Below are 18513 nucleotides of genomic sequence, written 5' to 3' on the forward strand. Positions count from 1 at the left end.
TAGCCTGATTTAGCTCTTCCTCTCCACCATTCCGTGCAACGGACCTTCCGGGGTTTTTTCCCTCGAGAAACTCTCCGCCGGGCAGGTGACATTTTCATCTTCGGGAATCTTGAACCAGGAGGAAGCCGCTAAGGGTGCCAGGCTGGCCACCTCGTGGCTGATCGTCGAGCTTGAGTCTCTGGCCATCCGGTCGCGACCCGAGGTTTTATACAAGGTAGCTCCGGAAAGGTTATGGAACTTTCCTCCTCTCGGACACATGCACCTTTCGTTTCCCGACACCAAGTGTCGAACTTGGGGACAAACTCGATGTTGAAGCATTAAGATGCAGTGACCGAGAGGCTTTCTCTCGTTGGTCCCTACTGTGGATTTCAGCAACCCAGACTCTCTCTTCCATCCTTGGAAGGGGCTTCTTTCAGCCCAAGGACAAGGAACGAGCAACTGAGAGGTGGGGAGAATCGTATCACGATTCGCTCCTCCGAGGCGCTTATTTCCAGTCCCTACAAGCCTCCAGCGCCTCAACTTCTACAACCTCGTTCAGCCTAGGACATCAGAACCGGCACGGCCCGCTAGACAAGGTGTCTATGCAGCCTACCCCCTCCTGTCGGGGACGAAGGGCAAGGAGCCCTTCTGGGAGGGCAATAATCTTAGAGGGGGCGGCCTAAGCTGCAAACGCTAGGATTGGCAACCCCTACCTGCATCCCCCAGTTGGGGGGATGCCTGGATTTGCGCCTTCAAGTGGCAGCAACTCGGGGCCGATTCCTGAACGATCTCCATAATCAGCCAGGGGTTTCGTGTCCCGTTTCGTAGCATCTCTTCCTCCCCTGTCAGCGAATCCGGTGTCGCTGAGCCCTATACCATGGGATCGGCAAAGGGGCTAGCCCCTCGGGCAGAGGGCGAGACCATGCTCTAGAAGGATGCTCTCCAAGGTTGTCGGCGGCTCCCCCCAAGGTTCTTCAAACGACTCTTTCTTGTAAGAAGCGCCTGAAGGCTGGCGACCCGCCATCGTCCTCTTAGCCCTGAACAAGTTTGTCGTACAAACTTCGGTCAGTATGATACAACAGTTTCGATCAGGCTTGTAGGGAAACCACAAGACTTCACGTGCATACTGGATCCGAGAGACAGGTACTTCCAGATCCCAGTCCATCCATCTTTACAGGAAGTATTTGGAATTCAGCTTAGGCAACAGATATACCAGTTCAAGGTGCGGTGCTTCGATCTTTCCTCAGCTCCGCAGGCATTCACCAGGAAGTTCATCCCGAACCCTCATGTCCACACAGGAGCGGCATCCGCCTCCTTCGCTTTCTGGATGACTGGTTACCCAGGCGGTTTCGGTATCGACCCTTCTTCGACGCCGAGACAAGCCTCTGGGACTTTGCCAAGATCTAAGGATTATGGTAAATCTCGAGAAGTTTTCTCTGTTTCCATCGCAACAACTGGTATATCTAGGCTTAATTTTAGTCTCCAATCTCTGTTAAGCCTTCCCTTTAGATGACAGGATAGCAAGGCGGAGGAGAGTAGGAGAACCTTTCCTCAGGCGAGGAGAGTCTCCAGCCCTTTTTTGGTTACACCTCCTAGGTCACCTTCCTCCTTGACCCCTCTAGTCCCTAACATTGCCTCGGAATGAGTCTCCTGCTTTGGCGACTCAAGTCCCGGTGGAATCAAGACCACGATTCCCCAGACATTCTGGTCCTATGGGACCTGCCGAACGAGGTATCCTGCAGTGGTGGTTGACCTACGAAGCTTTTGCTAGAGAGTGGATCTTCTCGTCCCTCCTCCGCATTTGATGCTGTCCTCGGACGCGTCAAAAGGGGGGGGGGGGGGCACGTTCTGAACCAAAGGATCTCAAGCCTATAGCCAGAGCTAGAAGGGTACCTCCACATCAATTGGCTAGGGATGAAGGCCATATTCTGGCCGTCAACAGTCCCAACAGGCCCCGGCGAGTCACTCCGTGAGCGATAACACCACGGTAGTTGCTTTTCATCAAGCGGGGAGGTTCTTCTTCATAACAGTCCTCCCATCCTACAGTAGAGATACTGAGATGAGCCGAAGTCCACTCAGTACCTCTATTGGCTCGCTTCATTCCGGACAAGGAATGTGCTCTCCGACAGTCGGAACAGGGCATCGCAGGTAGATAGTACCGAGTGGTCTTTGGAACCCCCAGTAGCCAGCAAGCTCGAACCTTGTGGTCCTGTTCGCGACGACCTTGAATTTCAAGCTGTCGCTGTACTTCTCCCCAGCCCCGGACCCCAAGGCACCCTGCCGAGATGTCTTCCCACATCGGTGGGACAACATCAACGTCTACGCCTTGCCACCGTTGGGTCTGTGGGGAAAGGGGGCTCAACAAGACCAGACTTTCGGTCAACCTGTCGGTGACTCTGATAGCTCCGCTACGGCATCAGGTAGAGTGGTTTTCGAACCTTCTGCATCCCTTGATGGAACTCCCGAGAGAGTTTTCCCCACGACAAGAGCTATAGCAACCACACCACTACATCTACCACAAGCCGTAGCTCCGCTTCGGCTCCATGCCTGGAGTCCATCCAGCATCTCCTCACTGAGAGAGGCGTTCCGCGACAGGTCGCGGAGCGGATGTCTTGACACTTGCGAAGTCATCCGTAGGGGTCCACCAGGCGAGGTGTAGAGTCTTCTGTGGTTGGTGTCGTGGGAGAGGTATCTCTCCCCTTGATGCCACTATTCCAGCGTTAGCGGAGTTATTGTCCATCTGCGGGAGGAATTGCGCCTTTTGCTCTCGGCGGTAAAGCCTATCGCTCAGCCTCAAGCCTGGCCTTCAGGCTCTAAGGTTAGACAATTCCTCCTCGCTGGATCTTTCCTCGCTGGATCTTTCCTCGCTCATACGAAGCTACGAACTTACCTGCACCCAGTCGGAAGTGAGACCTCCTCCATGGTACATGGCTCGGGTTCTTAGGGATCTTAAGGCTTCTCCCTGTGAACCAGTACGCTAGTCATCTGACTGGCACCTGACTTAGAAGACGGTGCTCCGGCTCGCTCTGGCTTCGGCCAAGCGTATCAGTGTACTTCATGGTCTCTCGTACGACTTCGCCCATTCAAGAGGATAGGGAGAGGTAACGTTAAGGTTCGTCCCTGAGTCGGTTTCTAGACTCAAGATCTTGGAGTCCCAAACCTTCGGTTCGACTCCTTCAGGATTTCGAGTCTCCGTTCTGTAACAGATGACCCAGGCCTTCTCCTACTATGCCCAGCAAGGAGTCAGAGGTGTTATCTTAAAGAACAGCTGCAGTTCGTCCTCACGTGCAGCCCTGTTTGGGAGCACAGGAAGGACGAAGAGGAGGGTCACCAGGAATATCTTTGCAGCCTGGATGCTAGGACCATCCATCTTGCCCTGAATCCAGACCCTCCTCCGTCATGTAGCCTTAGAGCACATGATGTCAGAGGCATCGCAACGTCTCTAAGAAGACTACTCTGTGACGCAGGTGCTACAAACTAGAGTCTGGAAGCGTCGGACGACCTTCACAGCTCACTACCTGCAGGACGTGACCCACAGGAGCCTCGATACGTTTTTCTATCGGCCTGTGGTGGCCACACAACAGCTGGTCTAACCTCAGGCTCCTTAATGGACAGGTAGCAGAAGGTTGGGGGCATTGTTACCTGGTGTAAGACTGCATGATTGAAAGAGGTATGTCTGGCCCTTACTTCTTTCTTCATCCTCCCCTCTCTTGGGGAAAGCAGCATCCTAGGTTCTCTGCATAGCTGACCTCAAACCTCTGCAGGTAAACCATGCTTCCTTGTGTCGCGTCCCCCATACCCTGACGAGGTGGTATTGGGAAAGTCCTAGTCCAGAATTCCATCTAAAGGTCTTCAGGTCGACTGCCTAGGACAAGTCACGCTTCTTCCCTCCACACACAAGCTTATGTAGGCCCCACACTCCTTGCGGAGCAAGGAATTTGTGAGGTGCAGGGGGACTTTTTCTCGAAGTGCTGCTCACTCGGATTCTGTGTCCCCGGGTAAAGCCAAAGCCAGTATGGCTGGGGACTTTCCACCCTTCCTAAGGGGTAATTCACCCTATGTAAATAGCGTGGTTGTATTTCGGTTACGGAACAAATGACAAATTCGGAGATAATTTGTATTTTTCCTAACCATACAAACCTTAGCTATTTACACATATTTGCCTGCCAGCCCTGTCCCCCAAGTCAAGTCCTACCTCTAAGCGAAGTGAATCAGTTCACCAGTGTGTGAGGGGGGAGGGGTAGCTAGCTTATTCTATATTTGGGGATGGAGATTCGCAGTCCAGTTTTTTCGGGCTTTTCCGTCTGCCACCGAATAGAACAAGCCCTGCTCGAAGTCCAACTAATGCTGAAAAGAAAACGTTTGTTCAGTCAGGAGTTGGAACAGTCTCGTAGGGACTCTCTCATCCCTGGAGCAGTTTGTCTCACCAGGGAGACTACACCTTCTGCCTCTCCGGTTCCATCTAGCGTCTCACTGGAACTAGGACAAGACGTTAGAGACGGTATCATTCCCAGTCTCCGAACCAGTAAAGGCATGCCTGAAATGGTGGGACAGCAATATCAGTCTAAGAGAGGGACTATCCCTAGCAGTCAAGAACCCAAACCACGTGTTGTTCTCAGACGCGTCGGATTTGGGTTGGGGTGCGACCCTGGACGGTCGGAAATGCTCGGGTCTGTGGACCTCAAGTCAGAAGAGCATGCACATCAACGGCAAGGAGCTATTAGCAGTCCACTTGGCCTTGATGATATTCGAAAGCTTCTTCGAAACTAAGTGGTAGAGGTCAACTCAGACAACACCACAGCTTTGGCGTACATCTCCAAGCAAGGAGGCACACACTCCTTCACGCTGCTCGAGATCGCAAGGGACCTTCTCTTATGGTCAAGAAATCGAGGCATCTCCCTGTTGACGAGATTCATCCAGGGGGACTTGAACGTCTTGGCAGACTGTCTCAGTCGGAGGGGTCAGGTGATACCCACGGAATGGACCCTCCACAAGGACGTGGGCAAGAGTCTTTGGGCTACTTGGGGTCAACCCACCATAGACCTCTTTGCCTCCTCGTTGACCAAAAGGTTACCAATCTATTGCTCTCCAGTCCTAGATACAGAAGCAATCCACATAGACGCGTTTCTACTGGATTGGTCTCTTCTGGACTTATATGCACTCCCACCATTCAAGATAGTCAACAAGGTACTGCAGAAGTTCGCCTCTCACGAAGGGACAAGGTTGACGTTGGTTGCTACCCTCTGGCCCGCGAGAGAGTGGTTCACCGAGGTACTTCAATGGCTGGTAGACTTTCCAAGAAGTCTTCCTCTAAGGGTAGATCTGTTACGTCAGCCCCACGTAAAGAATGTCCATCAAAGCCTCCCCGCTCTTCGTCTGACTTCCTTCAGACTATCGAAAGACTCTCAAGAGCTCGAGGCTTTTCGAAGGAGGCAGCCAGTGCGATTGCAAGAGCGAGGAGAGCTTCTACCATTAGAGTATACCAGTCGAAGTGGGAAGTCTTTCGAGACTGGTGCAAGTCAGCATCTGTGTCCTCGTCCAGTACCTCTGTAGCCCAAATCGCAGATTTTCTTTTACATCTGAGAAAGGTTCGCTCCCTTTCAGCTCCCACGATTAAGGGCTACAGGAGCATGTTGGCTTCGGTCTTTCGACATAGAGGCTTAGATCTTTCCAACAATAAAGATCTCCAAGATCTCCTTAAGTCTTTCGAGACCTCTAAGGAACGTCGTTTGGCAACTCCTGGATGGAACTTAGACGTGGTCCTAAGGTTCCTCATGTCAGACAGGTTTGAGCCATTACATTCAGCCTCCCTGAAGGATCTCACCCTCAAGACACTTTTCCTAGTGTGCTTGGCTTCGGCTAAAAGGGTCAGTGAACTTCATGCCTTCATTAAGAACATCGGCTTTTCTACAGAAAAAGCCACTTGTTCACTTCAACTTGGTTTCCTGGCCAAAAATGAACTGCCTTCTCGTCCTTGGCCTAAATCTTTTGATATTCCTTGCTTATCAGAGATCGTAGGCAACGAACTGGAAAGAGTATTATGTCCTGTTAGAGCTCTTAAGTTCTATTTAGCTCGTACTAAGTCATTACGAGGTAAATCTGAGGCATTATGGTGCTCAGTTAAGAAACCATCATTGCCTATGTCAAAGAATGCTTTGTCATATTTTATCAGATTTTTAATACGAGAAGCTCATTCTCACTTGAATGAGAAAGACCGATGTTTGCTTAAGGTTAAGACGCACGAAGTTAGAGCTATAGCAACCTCCGTGGCCTTCAAGCAAAATAAATCTCTGCAAAGTATTATGGACGCGACTTTTTGGAGAAGCAAGTCATTGTTCGCGTCATTTTACTTAAAAGATGTCCAGACTCTTTACGAGAACTGCTACACACTGGGTCCATTCGTTGCAGCGAGTGCAGTAGTGGGTGAGGGTTCTACCACTACATTACCCTAATTCCAATATCCTTTTTAATCTGTCTCTTGAAATGTTTTTAATATTGTTTTTTGGGTTGTACGGAAGGCTAAGAAGCCTTTCGCATCCTGGTTGATTTGGCGGGTGGTCAAAGTCATTTCTTGAGAGCGCCCAGATTAGGGGTTTGATGAGGTCCTGTTGTATGGGTTGCAGCCCTTAATACTTCAGCTCCTAGGAATCTTTCAGCATCCTAAGAGGATCGCTGGGCTTCGTGAGGAAGACAGACTAATAAGGCAGAGTAATCGTCTAAGTCAACTTCCTTACCAGGTACCTTTATATATTTGGGTTTTGTTATGATATAACTGTCAAAAACTCTAAGCATATACGCTGTAAACTTAATTAATTCTGGTCTCTACCCACCACCATGGGTGTGAATCAGCTATTATATATTCACCGGCTAAGTTAAATATTTAAAAATGATATTTTAATTATAAAATCAATTTTTGAATATACTTACCCGGTGAATATATAAATTAAAGGCCCCCCCCTTCCTCCCCGATAGAGACCCAGCGGGATGAGAAAAATTGGGTCTGTTTACATGTATACGCGGTATCTGGCCGATAGTTGGCGCTGGTGGGCACACCCGCAACCTTCATAGCGATCGCTCGCGAGTTTTTGTGTGTGTTTTCTGTCGAGCCGCCGGAGGCTCAGCTATTATATATTCACCGGGTAAGTATATTCAAAAATTTATTTTATAATTAAAATATCATTTTTTTTCAATATTTGTAAAAATTTACTACGTAGTAAGGAATTGCCGTATATTATTGATTTTTTTTCATGTTTATGTGTTAGAAAGTGTGCCTTGATGGTTGGGCTAACACGTGCATGTCTTTTTTTTTATCTGAGATGCCGTATATTAGAATGTTGGGCCTTTTACCGCGAGTGCCCCTTTTTCATTTTTTTTCATTTTTTTGCCAAGTCATTTTTCCGTAAGATATTGCCAAATAGTGTCGTAAAACTTTTGCTTTTTTAGTGTTGGAAAGTGTGTCTAGATGATCTGGCTACCCATGCATGACTTTGTTTTTGTCAGATACGACGTAGTTATTGGTATATTGGGTATTTAACTGCGGTTGCCAATTTGTTTTTTTTTTCAATATTTGTAAAAATTTACTACGTAGTAAGGAATTGCCGTATATTATTGATTTTTTTTTCATGTTTGTGTTAGAAAATGTGCCTTGATGGTTGGGCTAACACGTGCATGTCTTTTTTTTTATCTGAGATGCCGTATATTAGAATGTTGGGCATTTTTCCGCGAGTGCCCCTTTTTATTTGTTTTGCATTTTTTTGCTTAGTCATGTTACCGCAAGGAATTGGCAAGTAGTATCGCAAAACTTATATTTTTATAGTGTTGGAAAGTGTTTCTAGATTATCTGGCTACCCATGCCTATTTTTTTTTAGCCAGATATAGCGTATATATAGTTGTGTTCGATTTTCCTGTGATTGCCATTTTTTCGTTTTTTCCCATTTCTTTCAAAATTACTACGTACTAAGGAACTATCACAGAGTAATGATTCATTTAGATGTTTATTTGTCGGAAAATGTGCCTTGATGGTTTGCCTAGCACGTGGCTGAAATTTTTTTTTTCTGAAATGCCGTATATTAGAATGGCCATTTTTCCGCGAGTGCCCCTTTTTTTTTGTTTTGCATTTTTTTGCTTAGTCATGTTACCGTAAGGAATTGGCAAGTAGTGTCGCAAAACTTATATTTTTATAGTGTTGGAAAGTGTTTCTAGATGATCTGGCTACCCATGCCTATCTTTTTTTTTAGCCAGATATAGCGTATATATAGGTATGTGTTCGATTTTCCTGTGATTGCCATTTTTTCGTTTTTTCCCATTTCTTTCAAAATGACTACGTACTAAGGAACTATCACAGAGTAATGATTCATTTAGATGTTTATTTGTCGGAAAATGTGCCTTGATGGTTTGCCTAGTACGTCGCTGAATTTTTTTTTTCTGAAATGCCGTATATTAGAATGTTAGCCATTTTTCCGCGAGTGCCCCTTTTTATTTGTTTTGCATTTTTTTGCTTAGTCATGTTACCGTAAGGAATTGGCAAGTAGTGTCGCAAAACTTGTATTTTTATAGTGTTGGAAAGTGTTTCTAGATGATCTGGCTACCCATGCCTATCTTTTTTTTATCCAGATATGGCGTATATATAGGTATGTGTTCGATTTTCCGGTGATTGCCATTATTTCGTTTTTTCCCATTTCTTTCAAAATTACTACGTACTAAGGAACTATCACAGAGTAATGATTCATTTAGATGTTTATTTGTCGGAAAATGTGCCTTGATGGTTTGCCTAGTACGTGGCTGAAATTTTTTTTTTCTGAAATGCCGTATATTAGAATGTTGGCCATTTTTCCGCGAGTGCCCCTTTTTATTTGTTTTGCATTTTTTTGCTTAGTCATGTTACCGTAAGGAATTGGCAAGTAGTGTCGCAAAACTTGTATTTTTATAATGTTGGAAAGTGTTTCTAGATGATCTGGCTACCCATGCCTATCTTTATTTTTAGCCAGATATGGCGTATATATAGGTATGTGTTCGATTTTCCTGCGATTGCCACTTTTTCGTTTTTTCCCATTTCTTTCAAAATTACTACGTACTAAGGAACTATCACAGAGTAATGATTCCTCTAGATGTTTATTTTTCGGAAAATTTTGTTAACTTCTTTTTTGATTGAATATCATCAAATATTTTTAGCTAAAATATATTGTTTTACATTTTTTTTTTTCGATTTTATTTCCCTTCAAAAAATTTTTTTTGGGTCAGAATTTTAATTTTATAGTCGTAAAATAATCGACAATTATCCAGCAATCCACCATACAATTTTTATGCATATCCAAGAATAATTAGATTAGTAAATAACACCTTGAAATTGACATACCCTTCCTACATTTCAAGTGGCAGATTAGGGAGTCTGAGTCAGTGTGGTTGGCGGCCATTTTGTGGACATATCCGAAGCGTAAGTTGCCCTATCTATATATATTCTTGTTCCCTATAGAATTTGTGATATTTTGGTATATTTTTACCTACATAAATATCATATTATATATTAAATATATGTATTTTTTTATGAAATTTCTAAGTACTCAAAAAATTACCTTTAGATATGGCCCCTGATATAAATGTAATTTACAAAATAATGAAGATTTTTTTACATATTTCTATTTTAGGATAACATATGTTTATTCCCTAAAAAAATTAGCCACTTCCTATTTCATTTGGGTACCCAAAAAAATTCATGAAATTTGGACAAATTTTTTTGGCCAAAAAAAGTTACCCTTTTTTTCTCATTTCAGATCTTCACCTCCATGGGTCTGACTTCATCCAAAATACATCAAGATGTGTCCTAAACATTCAAGAATCAATTCCTAAAAGTATTTGTGTATATATGTATAAACTTTTTTTTTATGAATTTTTATGTAAGGTCTTTTTTTTTCTACTTAATTTTTTAAAATATTTATAATAAATAGTTTTTTCTGCAGATGAGTAGTATTTATCTTTACAGTTGTTTTAAGCATTCATTGAAGTTTTTTTTGGCAAAAGAAAAAAGGAGGTTACTGCAAAAACTGATTTTTCAAGAATTTTTTTTGGCGTCGGGGTCGCGCGCGTCCGAGTATACCCTTAAAGGGGTGTCCGAGGAGCGTACCTATCCAGGGTTAATTTTGCAGTCCCCGCTGGCGTTGGCACAAAGCACAAGAGTCAACCGATCCTTCATTGGCTTATGTCCAGGCATTTTCTTCTCTTCAGCGGTAATGTACGTTCGACTAGGCATCTTTTTCCAAAACAGACCGGATTCATCACAGTTGCTGCTCTACGTAACCTTCCTCCGCCACGATGCTTTCGAACTTTTTAACAAAGTCTTTAGCAGCCTTAGTGTCCGAACTCGAAGCTTCTCCATGACGAACAACTGAATGAATCCTGGTCCGTTTCCTAAATTTCTCGAACCAACCTCGAGACGCCTTGAATTCCTCCGTCGTAGGATCGGCTGAACTCTCCCCCGCGTCACCCCGAGAGCGCGCTGCCTTCAAGTCACTGTAGATAGCGCTGGCCTTCTCACAAATGATCGTTTCCGTGATTGTATCGCCAACAATCACCTTGTCTTTGATCCATATTAACAAAAGTCGTTCCATCTCTTCAAGGGTAGGGCTACAATGTTTAGAAATAATCGTGATCCCCTTCGAAGGTTTCACTGATTTAATGGCTGACTTCTGTTTTATGATCGTCGAGATTGTAGACATATTCCGGCCATATTGTTTAGCCAGATCCCTAACACGTACACCTCGCTCATGCTTTTCTATGATTTCCTGCTTTAATTCTAATGAAAGCATAGACTTCCTCTTTTTCTCACCACTGCTACTACTTCCTGAACCGAAACTAAGCTTTTTAGGACCCATGATTACGGAACACAGAAAACAACACATGAAAAGGCAAGATAAAAAACTGTTAAAACTGAGCGAATAGAGGACAACCACACGATGCGCACGCGATGAGAGGACTGATCAAGGTGACGCTCGATTGGCGTCCCTCTGATATGCTGCCGTCTAGCGGCGTCAACAACAAACTACGCTGGACGCTTTCGAGAAAATTCCACGGGTAAGCGTATTGTTTACGTCGTATGTTGGAGCAACACTTCGTATGTTGAGACAGAAATTTGGTTGAATTTTACTTCGTATGTTGGGACAATCGTATGTAGATGTTCCACTGTACCTTAATAAATTCATCGCCTCTGACTACTGTTGCTGTCCTTCAGCCAGACTTCTCTCCCCCCTTGCTGAGTTTTCTCTTCCTTCAGGGGTGGAGCACAGTCTTGGCAAGTCTCTTCTACAAAGTGTTCACCTCTCTCGTTCGCGAGAGAGGCCACTCAGAGAATCCTTTTCGGAGGATCGCTACTGCTAAGGTCAGCTTGCTGATCCACCGGCCCTAAGGGGCGCCATCACGAGTGTCTTCAAGTCTCTTCTACGAAGTGCCACCCGTTTGCGAGAGAGGCCACTCATAGAGACTCCTCTTCGGAGGATTGCTACTGATAAGGTCAGCTTGCTCATCCAACGGCCCTAAGGGGCGTCATCAGTTCATCACGAGTGTCTTCAAGTCTCTTCTACGAAGTAGTCACCTCTCTCGTTCGCGGGAGAGGCCTCTCATAGAGACACCTCCTCGGAGGATCAAGCAGACCTTCCAGTGACCTACCAATCTACCAACGCAACCTTGGTGTGCAACGTAGTCCTTTGGACTTTGATCCTGGACTCTAACATGGACCTTTTACGGTCCCATCGGTGGATGCTCGCCCTTCCAAAGGGCACATCCCAGTTCCTGATCGTCCTGCCAGCTGACCCACCGATCTACCAGCGAAACATTGCGCTGCAACGAAGGACTTCGGTCCTGGACTCTAAAGCAGACCTGCTTACGGTCTCCATCGGTGGATGCTCGCTCTTTTTTAAAGGGCACATCCCAGTTCCTGATCGTCCTGCCATTGGTCAACCTACCAGCTCACCTTCCAACCTATTAGCACTACCTTCGCGCGCGCTAGCCGACATTCTTACGCGCGGGAGCGCCAACGATCTTCCACGCGTGAGAAACCATCGGTACCCGCGCGCGCGCTCACCGACATTCTTACACACGAGAGCGTTGACGATCTTCCGCGCGGGGGCACCGATGGTCTCCCCAGCGCGCGCCAATAGTCTTGCGCACGCGCGCCCCGATAGTTTTGCGCACGCGCGCGCCGATAGTCTTGCGTGCGCTCACCGATAGTCTTGCGCGTGCGCACCGATAGTCTTCCGCGCGCGCGCCGACAGTCTTGTACGTGCGCGCGTGCCAACAGTCTTGTAGGCGCGCACGCGCCGACGATCTTCCGTGCGCGGTGCCGGTGGTCTTCCGCGCGTGTCGATGATTTTCCACGCCCGTTAGCACCAACAAGCGCGCAAGCGCCGATGCTCTTGCGCGCGCGACAACAGTTCCGCGCGCACGGCCGACTTTCTTCCCCGCGCGAGCGCCTAGGGTCTCCCGCAGGCGCACCAACAGTATTGCGCGTGTGCGTGCCGACTTTCTTCTGCGCGCGGGGGCCGATGGTATCCTGCACGTGCGCCAATAGTCTACCGTGCAAGCGCGCCGACAGCCTTATGCGCGGGCACACTCCGACGGCCTTACGCGCGGGCGCGCTCCGACGGCCTTCGCATGTGCGCGCTCCAATAATCTTGAGCGCACGTACACAGCCTTCCATGCACTCTGACGGTCTTCGACGTGCGGGTGCCAATGGTCTTCCGCACGCACGCGGCAACAATCTCCACGTAGTACTCTCACGCACGCCCCAATGCTTCCACTCTTGCGCAACCAGTCACACGCTTCGGTGATTCTAGGGAGAATGCACAAAACTACACAGTGCCTTACGGCGCGCCAGCGATCTTCCTCACTTTCCTGCGCCCTCCTGCGCAGTTAGGGTCCCCGAATTCATACGCCAGCTCTTGCCAGAGAGTCAAGGCTCGCAGATCCGATGCACCAGCTCTTGTCTAAGAACCAGCGCTTGCCTGCTCTCCAGGCAGATATTAAGCATCAGCATCATCCTGTGTGCCATCGCTCCAGACTCGCCTACACTCGCGCAATTGTCAGTAAAAAGGAGTAAAACTTTTTGGACAGGTTACCATTGCCCCATTCCTCCCTGCAAGCACATAAACATTGCCACCGGGAAAAGAGGAATAAGGCTCCACAGAAGGATTCAAGATCCCGAAGATTCCATCCTACAAGGGAATTGAATCGGGGAATCCTTGGTTCCTGTCTCTTCTAAAGTTTCTTTTTTCCTTGACAGACTAGCGGCAGCAAACAGGGAAGGTTCAACAGACTGATCTCTAGATCACTGTTTGCTGATGGCTAGTTCACAGTTTACTGATGTTAGCTCGCCGATCACCAGATCGCCAATTGCTAGCTCATGCTGATCTGTGACCTCTAGTCCCTCCAATGACTAACGATCTCCAATTGCTAGCATTTCCAATCATCGATTGCTAGTCAATAATCAGTCATCAGCTTGCTGATCACTAGATCACCGATGGGCAGCTCATCTTTCTTCGATCATTGAACTCAACTCGCTGATCTCTGACCAGCCATCTTCAGCTTGCCCATGTATGACCAAACAGGGGGGATCATAATCAGCTGGCTGATCTCGAACTCACCATCGGCGCACAGACCACCAATTCATTGGTCATCGATTATTTGCCAGCAGTTCGTGACTCGAACTTACTAGTCAACCACTTCCTGTAGTTCCTAGATCAGAAGTTATACAACATACTTGTCGCTACTGGCCGTTTGCCATCACGCTAAAGTGATTGGTAAACGTTCGACGACCCTCATCAACGGCTTGCTAACAGGGAACTACTTGCGAGCACTCTCCAACTGCACAGTATCCACAATACCCAATGGTTAACCGTTGATTAACATTCGCCAGATTAATTCTATTCTAAGGAATAGCATCAATCACATCAGGGTGCGTGGTAAGGCTAAGCGTGCCCTTCCTTCTAAAGAAATTCTCTCTCAGAGAAGAATCCTTACACTGGGCATCGCTCCTGTTTCTTTACGACACGAGTCAAGACTCCAGCGTCGACAATCTTCCATGCAAAAGGATCACCAAGGAGCTGTCCCTTTGGGTTGATGTCCACTCCATGTCGGAGTTCGATCGAGGGTTAAGACCTCAGGTCTTCATTTGCACACTGAACCTTAAGGACACTTACTCCCAGGTCCAAACCATCCATCGAGGAATGTTGGAAGATTCAGTCTAGACAAACAAGAAACACCAGTTCAAGGCACTGTGCTTCGGTCTTTCCATTACACCCATCCTGGTCTCACAGGATCGGCTTCCGTCTCCGCTCTTTTGGGACGACTGACTGACCTTAGCAGACTCGGTGGCAACCTTGCATTAACACTGGAACTTCTGAAGTCTTTTTACCAAGATCCAGTGATCAGGGTAAACCTACGGAATCTTCCCTACTTCCCTCCCAGGAGACTGGTGTATCTGGGAATGATTCTAAACACCAATCCCCACAAAAACCTTCTCGAAACAAGAACGACTTCCATTCCAGGAGGCTGGAGTCAGAAAAAGAAGAAGGAGGGACCGTAGTGCTGCACCTCATGACCTCAGCCCTCTGGATAGAGCCCGAAGGTTCCTTCACTTAGATCTCTTAAGAGATGAAGGCCAACTTTCCGGTCCTTCAACACCCTCATTGGTTCCTAACAGACCACTCAGTGATGTGATGGACGACACACCGCACACCACATAGAGACTCACATCGACAAGCAAGTAGTAACTGGCTTGTAGAATCTTCCCATCTAATAGTATAAACACCAAGATGGGCCAAAGTCCGTTCGGTACCACTTTCAGCCCGCTTCATTCCAGACTGGAAGAACAGGCTCGCCGACAATCTGTGCACAGCATCTCAGATAGGTATACCGAATGGACTTTGGATCGCCATGTAGCCAACAAAGTCCCGACTTTACGAGGTCCTCCAACTAGGGGGTCTGTTCACAATTCTCCTGACCCTCAGGCTACCGTTGCTCACCAGCCCTAGACCCCAAGGCTCTCTGGCAACAACGGTGGGTACAACAATGACGTTTACGTCTCGTCCCTGTTTTATCTGGAGAAGGGCACTCAACAAGGCTAGAACATCGGTCAACCTCTCAAGGACTCTCCTAGCTCCGCTTTGACATTATGCAGAAAGGTACCCAAACCTTTTGCAGCTCCTGATAGAGCCTCCAAGAGAACCCTCTCCACATATCAGACAACCCACTTTGACACCTACCACAAGCTATAGCTTTGCTATGAGTGTACGCCTGAAGACTACCCAATACCTCTTTGCGAAGAGGTTGTCTAGATACCTGAGGAGTTCCTCAGCATCAGTCTACCAGGCAGTATCACGTCTTGTGTGGTTGGCATCATGGGAAAGTGTCTCTTCTCTCGGTACCTCGATTCCAGCAATAGCGGAATCCTCGAGCATATACAATAGGAAAAGATCCCCTATTCAGTTTCAGCTGGTAAAGATGATCACTCAACCTTGATCCTTCACCTTCATACTGAAAGAAAGGGACACCCTTTCATTGATAGACTTATCCTAACTCATACGGACTTACTACTTGCCTTTCCCTAGTCGGAATTGAGACCTTCCTCTCAGAACATAGTTCAATATCCGATCCCTAAAGGGACCTCCTTGTGTTCCACTTCACCAGGCAACAAATTTCCTCCTGATTTATGAACACAATGTTCCTACACACTTGGACAGCAACCATACGAGTTAAGGAACTTCGTGGTCTCTCTTTCGACATCGCCCATTATTGAGAAGGGCGAAAGACAAGGTTCAGTTTCGTCCCTGAGTATGTCACCAGACACAGTCTCTAGAGGTCACGGATCCTACACAAGTCTCAACTAGGTGACGGACGATCCAGATCATCCGGTACTGTACCCAGGGTAAGGTATGAGACTTTATCTAAAGAAAACGGCAACAGCCTGCCCGGGTCCCTCCTCTTGTCAGCAACGAGAGAGACTAGAGGAGGATCACCGAAACATCATCTCGACATGACGACTCACAGTGTCAGGGGCATAACTATGCCCCTGGTCCTTCTTAGCAGATTACTCTGTGATGCAGATTTTACAAGAAAGGATGTGAATGCTCCAGGTGACTTTCACAACCTTTCTCCTGCAAGACGTGACCCACAGGAACTCAATACGATCTTTATTGGTTCAGTGGTGGCTGCACAACAGCTGGTTGTATACCTCAAGCTCCTTATTGGACAAGTAGCAGAAGGTTGAGGGTGCTGTTACCCGGTTTTAGTCTGCGTGAATGAAAAGATTTGACTGGCTCTTATTCTTTTCTTCATCCTACCCTCTCGTAGGGAAAGCAGCATCCTGGGTTCTCTGTATAGCTGACCTCAAACCACTGTGGGTAAACCATGCTTCCTTGTGTTCCTAGTATTAAGACTAATACTGTTACATCCCCATACCCTGACGAGGTGGTATTGGGAAAGTCCTAGGCTACAAGTTTCCATCTAAAGAACTTCAGAACAACTTCCTAGGACGAGTCACACTTCTTCATACCCTCACATACAGCTTGCGTACGCCGCAGTCCTTGCGTAGCAAGGTTCTAGCGAGGTGCAGGGACTCCTTATTTCTTGGGTGCTTACACACTCAAATAACGAGCCCCCGGGCAAAGCCAAAAAGCCAGACTGGCAGGGATGTCCACTCTTCCTAATGGGTGTGTCACCCCTATTAAATAGCATGGTTTGTATTCCAGTTACGGAACAAATAACAAATTCGTTGATAATTTGTATTTTCCCTAACTATACAAACCTTAGCTATTTGATCAAACTTGAAACTTGCCTGCCAGCCCTATCCCCCTTGAAGTCCTACCTCCAAGCAAAGTGAGCTCAAGCACAGGTGTGTTCCGGGGGGGGGGGGGGAAGAGAGAGCAAGCTACCCTCCCCTACCTCCGCTAACTAGCAGTGTGGGTAGTAAACCCTCGTTAGATTTTAATGGCTCGTCATTTCAGCTACGCCGAAAGTAATACCCCTATTAAATAGCTAAGGTTTGTATAGTTAGGAAAAATACAAATTATCTACGAATTTGTCATATATGTGCACTTCTGTTAATCACAAAGAACTTATTAGATCTTGAAACAGTTGCATATACCAAAAACATTGAGAGGCTGTAATCGGATATGAAGATAAGTTCTTTTATGTGGAGTGTAAAAGTCATGTTTTAACTAATATGCTCTCTATGTTCATTTACCAGGTTAAAGTATCTGTAACGTCTATTTTTATTCCAATTATTTTTTCCATGTTTGACTTTTATTGTTATAAAAATATGTTAATTCAACAGAACAAGAGGCACAAAGAACTCCACAACTTCATGTTTGACGTAACTACAGTATACCTTCACCTAACAGTAAAAAGTGGACTCCAATTAGTAGACCCCATAGGTACAGAAAGACCTCAGTCTTCAACCTCCTCGACTTAGGTAAGGAACAATTTAAATTTGTTACAAGGGCCAATATATTAATTACTGTATATATTAGTATGAGAAACAGTTATGGGATTGGAAGGGCTATTTCAGGTAGTTGAAGCCCATTGGTAAATAAAGAGGAAGACATGGACTTTTAGGATGGGTTATGTGGGAGTGGTTTTTCTTGCTAAAGTTCTTTTGTTCCGACACGAATACAAATCCCTTAGCTCTTTACAGTGGATATTATTTCAGCCAATGCTTAGAACACACACACACCGTGAAATGTCTTCACTTTTTATTTTGGCTTGGGAGTGAATAGACATTCCATCTCTCATGATAATCCTTATAAACTGGCCATTGACTTGACATTCTTTTTGTTTGTTCATATTCTGTTGGAGGGTGAGATTTCCTGTCATCATCTCTTCATGTGTCATTCTCATGTCCTTACGGGAACATTTCGATCGTGTTCTTCTCCTCAAGACTCAATCCTTGCATGTGATCGGGAACCATGCAAACAGGAACCACACGATTGGAACGTATTCTCGTTCTTCATATGATCGTTACTTTCAAGTCACCAGGAAATTAGTACACCTACTAACTATTATTTGTTCCTTACTACCACTTCCAGCTCAGAGGTCTTTCAGCACTCAAAAGATCTTCTGAAGTGTGGAAACTGTTTCATGACCTAGATCTTCAATGCCCAGAGACCAGTCCAGGATATATCTTCCCATGCTGTAAGATTTTACCAGACACCTTAATCTTCCAACTTTTTTCCTATGTATGGATTGGAACAAGTTAGTTCTCAGATCCGATCTTAGCACTCGTACAAGCTCTGAGATGCCATGTTGTGCTCACATGGTTGTCATCAAAGATTCAAGCCAAATAAGGACAAGCACTCGTGTGACTGCCACTTGCCGTATGGTGCCAAGTTCTCCTGTTCACTCTTCAAAAGCTAATGCACATTATGCCCCTTAGCCCCGGAGAGCATAGGAACCAGAAGAATTCAGTCGTCGAAGAAAACCAACTAATATTTATGAATTATCAATGAGATCTCTTTCATTGATAGAGGCAATTTTCTCACTAGCAGCTCC

The 18513-nt window shown here is 46.3% G+C and overlaps 1 long non-coding RNA gene across 2 annotated transcripts in view; it reads left to right on the forward strand.

Moving 5' to 3' along the window:
* The window catches only part of LOC137617198 (uncharacterized), a 110362-nt gene that overhangs the window by 45717 nt on the left and 46132 nt on the right, over positions 1–18513 (forward strand). For both annotated transcript variants that reach the window (XR_011039584.1, XR_011039585.1), the window contains exon 2: positions 17300–17437. This is a non-coding gene — a long non-coding RNA (uncharacterized lncRNA). The remainder of the gene's footprint in view (positions 1–17299; positions 17438–18513) is intronic.

The sequence above is a fragment of the Palaemon carinicauda genome, chromosome 23 (genome assembly GCF_036898095.1).
Source record: "Palaemon carinicauda isolate YSFRI2023 chromosome 23, ASM3689809v2, whole genome shotgun sequence".
Taxonomy (NCBI): domain Eukaryota; kingdom Metazoa; phylum Arthropoda; class Malacostraca; order Decapoda; family Palaemonidae; genus Palaemon; species Palaemon carinicauda.